The sequence below is a fragment of the Podarcis tiliguerta genome, assembly GCF_965153285.1.
Source record: "Podarcis tiliguerta genome assembly, chromosome: 7".
Lineage (NCBI taxonomy): Eukaryota > Metazoa > Chordata > Lepidosauria > Squamata > Lacertidae > Podarcis > Podarcis tiliguerta.
In genome coordinates this window covers 19,648,936-19,656,954 of record NC_139540.1, presented here as the reverse complement: position 1 = coordinate 19,656,954, position 8,019 = coordinate 19,648,936, and positions in this window count along the sequence as shown.

Here is an 8,019-nt window from a genome sequence, read left to right as displayed (position 1 = left end):
CTCTTTGCAGAATAAAATACCCTTTTAACTTTTGATTATGAAGTTTTCTCTAGCCTCTAGCCTGTACTGTGTTTGCTTTGAGAAAATGAAGCATCTAGAATTCTCCTCATGATTTAGGCAGGATATAAAGAAAAGCAAAAATAAAAAAAATAAAAAATGGACCCTCTTGTGCTGGAAGAAAACAACACGTTTGCCTGGGCTCCCTCATTCTTACCCACTCAATTTGAAAGTGATGCAGTCAAAGAGCTAAAACCCAAATATATGAATAAATAAAACACAAAGCATTAAGGGGATCGGTTTTCACAAAACCCACTGTCGTTAATAAATAGAAATTCATTTCATTGGAGAAGGGAGAGATTGTAGAGAATGGTTATTGCCAAAAGGGAAAGAAGGGATTATCAAAATACAGAAATAAGCTACGGCAGGGGGCTCCTGTCCAACGCAATGTGGACCCTTTTGAATGTTTGCCTTCAGAGTTTCCCTCAGGCTTACAGCTGGGAGTTTCTCTCTTTGGTTTCTGCACTGGACAACAAATGTGGCTTTTCTTTTATGTCATGCTATCTTGCCCCAACAGGTAGCTTGAGGGAAAAGACCACGAGAGCAACTTATGACTAACATATTCCCACCATCTCCACTCTTCAGTAGCATGTGCTCCACTCACCATCCTCCTTTCACTGGTAGGGACCTTGTGGTTTTCTTGCACCCAAGACAAACGTACACTTGCTAGCTTTAATGAATTATCTTGCTATGGACATTTCTCAAAAGTCCTGCAACCAGTAACACTTTATTTTATATTTCTCTATCTCGGTTTGCAAGCTCAACCTAACACAGAGAAAACAGAATAATCCGGTAAATTAACACAACATGAATTAAAATAGGGCACATCAGTTACCAGAAGAGAGAATGCCATTGCATGAAATGGAGAGAAATTCCTGTTAGCAACAACAACAACAACAACAATTTATTATTTATATCCCGCCCATCTGGCTGAGTTTCCCCAGCCACTCTGGGTGGCTCCCAGTCGAGTGTTAAAAACAATATAGCATTAAATATTAAAAACTTCCCTAAACAGGGCTGCCTTCAGATGTCTTTAACTTTAAGATCATTTAGATCCAGGCAATTAATCCTTACAAAAGAAGCTCTGGGAGTTTGGTGGTACAGGCTTGGGCAGATTGAGTGGATGAGACCAAAAGTGGGCCCAAAGGTCAAGAACGTGGTTTCTGGATGCGCTGAAAAGGGAAGTGAGGGGCAGGGGGGGGGCTTGTCAATCTGGGAAGGTAGCTCATCTAGGAGAAGGAAAACTCTGATTCTAAACCTCCACTGCCTTGTGAGAGATCTTTGGGAGAATAATAATAATAATAATAATAATAATAATAATAATAATAATAATTTATTATTTGTACCCCGCCCATCTGGCTGGGTTTCCCCAGCCACTCTGGGCGGCTTCCAACAAAGATGAAAAATACACTAAAATGTCACATATTAAAAACTTCCCTGAACAGGGCTGCTTTCAGATGTCTTCTGAATGTCAGGTAGTTGTTTATCGCTTTGACATCTGATGGGAGGGCGTTCCACAGGGCGGGCGCCACTACCGAGAAGGCCCTCTGCCTGGTTCCCTGTAACTTGGCCTCTTGCAGTGAGGGAACTGCCAGAAGGCCCTCGGAGCTGGACCTCAGTGTCCAGGCAGAACGATGGAGGTGGAGACGCTCCTTCAGATATACCGGACCGAGGCCGTTTAGGGCTTTAAAGGTCAGCACCAACACTTTGAATTGTGCTCGGAAACGTACTGGGAGCCAATGTAGGTCTTTCAAGACCGGTGTTATATGGTCTCGGCGGCCACTCCCAGTCACCAGTCTAGCTGCCACATTCTGGATTAGTTGTAGTTTCCGGGTCACCTTCAAAGGTAGCCCCACGTAGAGCGCATTGCAGTAGTCCAAGCGGGAGATAACCAGAGCATGCACCACTCTGGCGAGACAGTCTGCAGGCAGATAGGGCCTCAGCCTACGTACCAGATGGAGCTGGTAAACAGCTGCCCTGGATACAGATTTGACCTGTGCTTCCATGGACAGCTGTGAGTCCAAAATGACTCCCAGGCTGCACACCTGGTCCTTCAGGGGCACAGTTGTCCCATTCAGGACCAGGGAGTCCTCCACACCTGCGAAGGAGTAAACCCTGCACAAATCCAGAGTGTAGTCCCTAAAACGGTTGGAAGGCATCTTGTATGCTTATTTCCAGCAACTACTGCAGTCAAGCTGGTGCTCTGCTTTCCACTGGGCCACATTGAGGCCAAGAGAGGGGTCTTGTCATCTGGGCAGCCCAGGACCTCCCTATATACTGTCAGGTTTGCACTTTGGTGCTGCTAATCCAGTGGTTTGACTTCACCCTTGGAGGAGTACTCCATTTTCTCTCGAGACAGATGGGCGCCAATAATATATATTGTTTTAATTCTACTGGCTATTTTTAAAGATTGTTTTTAGATGTACTTATTTTTATTTTTAAGTCACCTTGAGTCCCTGTCAGGGGAAAAGGCAAGGTATATATAAAATGATAATGATGATGATGATAATGATATATATATTAATAATAATAATAATAATAATAATAATAATAATAATAATAATAATACAGTGGTACCTGGGCTTAAGTACTTAATTCGTTCTGGAGGTCCGCACTTAACCTGAAACTGTTCTTAACCTGAAGCACCACTTTAGCTAATGGGGCCTCCTGCTGCTGCCGTGCCGCCAGAGCACGATTCCTGTTCTCATCCTGAAGCAAAGTTCTTAACCTAAAGCACCATTTCTGGATTAGCTGAGTCTGTAACCTGAAGCGTATGTAACCTGAAGCGTATGTAACCCGAGGTACCACTGTAATTTATTTATACCCGACCCATCTGGCTGGGTTTCCCCAGCCACTCTGGGTGGCTTCAAACTGAATATTAAAAACAATACAGCATCAAACATTAAAAACTTCTCTAAACAGGGTAGCCTTCAGTTGTCTTTTAAAAGTAAAATAGTTAGTTATTGTCTAGACATCTGCTGGGAGGGCGTTCCACAGGGCAGGTGCAACTGCTGAGAAGGCCCTCTGCCTGGTTTCCTATAACCTCACTTTTCGCAGTGTGGGAACTGCCAGAAGGCACTCGGCACTGGACCTCAGTCCGGGCCGCACGATGGGGGTGGAGATGCTCCTTCAGGTATACTGGGCCGAGGCCGTTTAGGGTTTTAAAAGTCAGTGCCAACACTTTGAATTGTGTTCGGAAATGTACTGGGAGCCAATGAAGATCTTTCAGGACCGATGTTATATGGTCTCGGCTGCTGCGCCCAGTCACCAGTCTAGCTGCCGCGTTCTGGGTTAATTGCAGTTTCCGAGTCAGCTTCAAAGGTAGCCACATGTAGAGCGCATTGCAGTAGTCCAAGCGGAAGATAACTAGAGCAGTGTTTCCCAACCTTGGGCCTCCAGCTGTTTTCGAACTACAATTCCCATCATCCCTGACCACTGGTCTTGCTAGCTGAGGATTATGGGAGTTGTAGTCCAAAAACAGCTGGAGGCCCAAGGTTGGGAAATGCTGAACTAGAGCATGCACCACTCTGGTGAGACAGTCTGCAGGCAGGTAGGGTCCCAATCTGCATACCAGATGGAGCTGGTAAACAGCTGCCCTGGACACAGAATTAACTTGTGCCTCCATGGACAGCTGTGAGTCCAAAATGACTCCCAGGCTGCGCACCTGGTCCTTCAGGGGCACAGTTACCCCATTCAGAATCAGGGAGTCCTGATCCTGATAATATATTTATAACAAGGAGTTGCACCCCCCCTGTTCTGCTCTTAATACAGATCATCAGTCTGGGCAAGAAAGGCAGGTCCAGTCCCCAAACCCAGATTGAAAAGACTTAGATAATTTATATCCTCCAGGACGTACTGCAATTTGTATCAACCAAGAAAAACCTCATGACAAATTCAGAAGCTGAAAAACACTTCTTGAGGCATGTCACATCTACACAAACCGCACCCCACCCACCCCCAGAAATCAGTACAAGCCTCACCCCCATCCCAAACCATGGAAACACATAAGAAGGGGAAGTCTGAAGAAAAGAAAACCAGTGGAATGGACTTTCAAGCTTGTAATGTTAGAAGTAAAATCAAAGCTTTTCTTCATACATAATGCATTCCGGATGTCCGTTCGACTTCCGAAATGTTCGGAAACCAAGCAGCGGCTTCTGATTGGCTGCAGGAGCATCCTACAGCCAATCGGAAGCCACAGAAGCCATGCCAGACATTTGGCTTCCGAGGCAAAGTTCACAAACTGGAACACCTACTTCCGGGTTTGCGATGTTCGCGTTCCAAGTTGTTCATGAACTAAGCTGTTCGAAAACCAAGGTACAACTGTACTCTTAAAATATATGCAACAACTTCTCAACATCAGTTATGAATTAATGATTTTTTTAAAAAAAAAACCAGATTAGGACTCCTAGGGCAAATCTTTTTATTTCAGCTAGTTTCAAATTCCTACTATTGCTATTTATCTTCCAGTGACAACCCTAACATTGACAGTATGATCCTCACCATGCCTACTCAGAAATAAGTTCTATTGAATCCACCAGGAGCTTACTCCCAGGTAAATGGAGTTAGAACTCTTTACAAAATGTAGCAGAACTCTTTACAAATCAGAGGCGCTGAGATTCCTGCAGCCTTTGCTGTTACAAAAACCTCTTTTAAAACTAGTCCATTATACATCCGAATGTATTGTGCCTTGTTGCGAAATCTTTACCCGGCAATTTCTGGTCATTGTTTGTTTGTATTCTATTGGGAGGCTATAAAGAGAGCCAGAGCTGGATGCTGCTATTTCACAACAATGTGCTTTGCAGTCACTCATCCTCAATCAACTTGTCTTAGCATTAAACAAGAGTGACACCGTAATGGAGATTAATGCCAGTCTAGGGAGTCCTTAAGCCTCTGCCAATGCGAACTTCATTTCCAGGCTCAGCAGTACATAACGCAGCACACCTGCTCTTAATATTAAACACTGGAAGGCAGAGTCCCTTGGGGACACAACAGGATTGTTGCAACCCATAATCTCAGGGGTGCTGCCCGGAAATGTAATAAATAAATATTCAGGATCAGAGTTTTGGTTTGGGCTTGATCTATGGCTCATCTGGGGCTGTTGAGTTTAGAAAAGAGTTGAGGTGGGGCATGGTTGTTGGAAGGTGCATAAAATTTTGCATAAGTTGAAGAACGTAAGGTTTTTGACCCCTTCTAATAATGCAAGAACCTCAGGGCCGTCCAATGAAGCTGAATGCTGGAAGATTCAGGACGGGGGGAAAGGAAGTGCTGCGAGGAGTTGTGATGGTCACCAGTTCAGATGACATTAAAAGGGGATTAGACTCATGGTGGAGACAGCTGTAAATGGCTGCAAGCCACAGTGGCTACCATATACTCCTTCCAAGATCAGAGGCAGCAGGTCTTTGAACAGCAGTTATAGTGGAACACAGAAAGTTGTCTTATATTGAAAACACAATAAAACATCAACCATTAAAAACTTCCCTGAACAGGGCTGCCTTCAAATGTCTTCTAAAAGTCAAATAGTTGCTTATCTGTTTGACATCTGATGGGAGGATGTTCCACAGGGCAGGCACCACTACCAAAAAGGCACTCTGCCTGGTTCTCTGTAGCTTCACATCTCGCAGTGAGGGAACTGCCAGAAGAGCCTCGGAGCTGGGCCTCATTGTCCGAGTTGGACAATGGAGGTGGAGACGCTCCTTCAGGGACAAGGCCATTGAATTGTGCTTGGAAATTGACTGGGAGCCAGTGCAGATCCTTTAGGACCAGTGTTATATGGTCCCGGGGGGCTTCCTGCATACCTATAGTTGACCACTGTGGGAAACAGGAAGCTGGTCTAGAAATGTACCTGTATTCTACCTCTGCTGTTCTCTTAACAACCATCCACATGCCTAGCCCAGACAGTTTTCATGGAGAAACATGCAGTATATGGAGAACTGGCCTCTGTCCCAATGGGGAAGAGTTCCTGGTGGGTCACATTTCCCCCCTCAATGTTCTCACTGAACCGGAGGCATGATTAAAATATTCCAGGATGAGCAATCACTTCCTGGAGAACTGTATTGTCATCCTGCATTGTCTTCCTGCTAAATGAGCAGTGGAGGCCGGTCCCTTAGGGCAAAATGGGGCAGTGCCTGTCCTTGTCTCTGGTTCCACTTATTCTGGGTCTCCATGCCTTCTGCTCTAGCGATCCCCAATGGGCACCAGCTGCCACCACCAACGAGAAGACAGCCTTTACCACAAATCAGTCTGAGTGGTTATCCGTGTGGGCTCTGCTCTCTCAGAAGAAAACCTGCCTGCCAAAATGATTATTAGTTCTCTGTAGCCTGTGGAGATTGTACAAGACAGGTGTTCATACCTGCAGGCTTACAATCTAAATTAAACATTTATTAAAAAGGGGAATTAAGTAAGATGACTTAATGGGGAAACTTGATTACTTCATTCCTTATTATCCCCAGTAACAATTGCTGCATCTTCTAGTCAGCAGCAGCTAAGACAATTCCCTCCCTCCTTTCTTTGTAAACCATGTTCTCTGTTGCCTTTTGCCAACAGGAGCCATGCAGAATAGCAGGGACTTAATAATTTGTGAATTACACAGATATTTTGCCTAGAGTGAATCTTATTTTCTAATAGTCAAAGGCCTCTGTGGTGTCTTTGCTATTCCCTACTCCTCACAGTTCCTTATCGCTCATTCCAAGACAGCTCATTCCAGGCCACTGCTTCTGCCTGTGATTTATTGTTTATTTATTATTATTTTAAATAGGGGTTTATGAGACACCCACCCACTATTAGAATAGAGGCTGTCAGAAGTCCAATGACTGTTTGAAACAAGGCTGATAAAAGGAATGAGGGAATGAAAAATTTGCAGGCATATATTCTTTTACTGCAGAGATGGGGAACCTGTTATTATACTTTGATATTATTGCATTCAAAGTCCCATCAGCCCCAGATAGCATGACCAACAGTCAGGGGTGATGGGAGCTGTAGTCCAGCAGCATCAGCAGGCTCACAGATTCCCCATTCCTGCTCTATTATTAATTCTAGATTGCTTTTTGGAATCTGGTTGTGTACAGGTAGGAAGAGGGGTTAGACCAAGTGGCTGATTTTCTGAGTCCCACTATCCATTCATTTAATGTGCTGCAGGGAAAAAAAGAAATGCAGACTCTGAGATTGTGTAGCGTAGCATTTGGTTTTCGAGCAGGAAGTCTGTGTCTTGCCATCAGCAAAGTTAAATGAGCAGACTTTGAAAAAAACTCAGTGTGACACCTTTCACAATGAATAATAGCCCAGCCAACTTCAGGGTAAAAATTCTGTAGAAAACAAACAGGGAGGGTGTCTTGGTGGACAGTTCATAAATATTGGGCTGAGTCCAGCTATGGCCAGAATGCATATAAATGCTGCAACGGAAATAGCTTTTGACAATATTCCTAGCCCCTGTCCCCAAACCGTGACTTCCTGAAAGTGTTACAAAACATAACTCCAGAAGTCACCAGCATGCATGATTCCATGGGGATTCCATTTAGTATATTTGTTTGAAATGCCTCCCCCCCCCCAAAAAAAAAAAGGCTCTCAGAGTTGTGCACACAGCAGTCAATAAAAACAAGCCGTTCCTTCCCTACGGGATTACAATCTAAGGGTGGCATCCAGCAAAGGAAGGCTATGAGTAGACTTCCTTGACCATGGTTTTCTGTGGATCTACGAGTATGGTTACCATCTAAATAGGGAATGAAGAAGAGAAGAAGTAGAGTCTGGATTTGATATCCTGCTTTATCACTACCCGAAGGAGTCTGAAAGTGGCTAACATTCTCCTTTCCCTTCCTCCCCCACAACAAACACTCTGTGAGGTGAGTGGGGCTGAGAGACTTCAGAGAAGTATAACTAGCCCAAGGTCGCCCAGCAGCTGCATGTGGAGGAGCAGAGAAGCGAACCCAGTTCACCAGATTACAAGTCTCCCGCTCTTAACCACTACAC